Below are 2,437 nucleotides of genomic sequence, written 5' to 3'. Positions count from 1 at the left end.
GCCTCCTAACTAGCTTTAGCAAGCTCTTTACAATGTAATAATTCTAAAAAAATAGCATCAACAAAGCAACATGTACAATTCTAGTTTTTATTCTGATGCTCTTGCCGGTGATATCATGGTGACTTTATCTGTACCTGAAAGAGAAATTTGCTAAATTGTCATTATCGTGAGCTGCAAGTGTAACCAAACCAGAAAACACTCTGGACTACCATTAGGTCCTGTTGGAGCCAAGCCTCAGCAAGTACCGAAAGCCAGAAAACTGGAACCTTAAGTACTGGATCTATAACCAATGAAAAAAGCATAATTCTAGTTTTCTGGTGCCAAAGGTTCAGTATCTATAGAACTACCAACATTGCATTGACTCCATAAACCCTGTTTGACCTCCAGCCTTTATATGAAAAGGCATAAGTGTGAAAAGGCAAAAAATGTTGTGCACATTTACAACTCAATTGGACCTTAAGGAGCATTATGTAACTTTGATGTAGTAATGTTTTTTCCTTTTTTTCATTTTTATTCATTGGTGAACCCGGTACAGTTTTCTTATGGAGCTTACAGAGTAGTGAAATATGGGCATTATGTAGTATAAACTAAGCATTTTTGGATTGTTACATTTTAAAATAGCCCATTTTGTTTTGACCAAAAAGGTGCATAGTATATTTTGAATTATATTGTTATTATATTTCTTATATTGTTCCACACTGAAGAAATGCATTGAAATTGTTTAAATCCGAATATGTACACCACTTCCACATGAATGAAATACATCACACTGGAACAATTTTGGAATTAACTGTGCTGATATATTTTGTCCATGTGGAAATAATTTACACATTTAAATCAAGTTCAATGTATTTGCTTTTTTTCAGGGCTAAATCAATGCAGTTCAATCGCCACCTTCAGACTGAAACATTTCAATGCACTGATGCATTTTCACACCCTATACTCTTAAAAAAATGGTTCTTCAAGGGTTCTTCAGTAAAGAAAATGGTTCTATGTAGCACCATGTACACTCAAAGAACCCATTGCTTGATTTAAGCATTCTTTGCATAGTGAAAGAGTTTTTTAGATTGGTGGAGAGTGTGTTACATATGGTTCTATATAGAACATTTCTCAAAAGGGTTCTACACAGCACCAAAAAGAGTTCTGCTACTGTCACAATGTCAAGCTTGTAACTACAGAAGAACCCTTTCCAAAAAGATTCTATGTAGAACCATCTACAGCACATTCTCCATCAATCTGAAGAACCCCTTCATGATGCAAAGAACACTTTAATCATGCAAAGTGTTCTTTGAGTGTTCAGGGTTCTATATAGAACCATTTTTTAAATAAAGAACCATTGAAGAACCATCTTTTTTTAGATGTGTAGCTTATACTCGTACAGCAAACCTGAAGGGTCACACCTGCCCTCCTGCTCTTCTCTCAGGCAGGGATAGGCCCTGAAAGGCCATTAGAGTCAAACAAAGCTTGCTATTACATTCCCAATCTGCACTATTGCTGATATCCATGACAATAAAAGTCCACCAAAAGCCAATACACACCCCAACACCTCTCTGCTCACCACTCTAGATGTGTGTGCTTTAATGTACAGAAAGTCGCTCTGTGGCTGGCCTGTATGAATAACCAGTTCAGTTTAGTTGGACCGGTTACAGTCGGGCGGGGAAGAGTATTTGTGTTTTCATCTGAGCTTTCAATGCCATCTTCTTATGTAAGGTGTGAATACGTCTTTTTCTCTTTCTGTCACTGGCTCTGCTGGTTTAATCCACAGTGATAACATGGTAAAGCAGAACAGAAGTGTTTTTTTCATTAGCTTTTAATCCTTTAATGTCCAGTAAATGAAATGAAATTGAGGAACTGAAGTTCCCAGGCCCACATACAGACACTAAGAGGTTACTTTTTCCTTTGTGTACATTTTCATTTATGTTCAATTGATACACTTTTGTGAAACACGTTAAGATGCATTCCTCTGTATGAAAAGCACTGTGCAAAACTACTACTACTACTACTATTATTACTACTAATAATGAATAATTAGGCCTTTTGGTATCTGTTCTTATCAGCTTAATATCTGATCCGTCATCTATAAGAGGACCTCATATTAAACTGATTTTCAGGACAGGGAGACGGAAGAGGGGCTTGCTCCGTCCACTCCATCCATCGACCTGGTATTGAAGTACCTCCGGGAACGGTGCACCTTCTCCGGGCAGCAGTGGGCTGGAGTTTAGGGAACTGGCCCTGTGACTGGAAGGTTGCTGGTTCAGTCCCCAGTGCCAACAATCCATGACTGAGGTGTCCTTGAGCAAGACCCCTAACCCCAATTGTTCCCCGGGCACAGTGGATAGGGCTGCCTACCGCTCCGGGCAAGTGTGCTCACAGCCCCCTAGTGTGTGTGTATGTGGTGTTTCACTTCACGGATGGGTTAAATGCAGAGGTGAAATTT

At 39.0% G+C, this 2,437-nt stretch overlaps 1 pseudogene; it reads left to right on the top strand.

Annotated features, from left to right (window-relative positions):
• Nucleotides 1–2,024: 2,024 nt before the first annotated feature.
• Nucleotides 2,025–2,196, top strand: LOC119262852 (annotated as a pseudogene).
• The last annotated feature ends 241 nt before the right edge of the window (nucleotides 2,197–2,437 follow it).

This window comes from Pygocentrus nattereri, chromosome 29, assembly GCF_015220715.1.
Source record: "Pygocentrus nattereri isolate fPygNat1 chromosome 29, fPygNat1.pri, whole genome shotgun sequence".
Taxonomy (NCBI): Eukaryota; Metazoa; Chordata; class Actinopteri; order Characiformes; family Serrasalmidae; genus Pygocentrus; species Pygocentrus nattereri.
The sequence above is the reverse complement of the archived record's forward strand: the minus strand, read 5'-3'. Positions and strand labels throughout refer to the sequence as shown.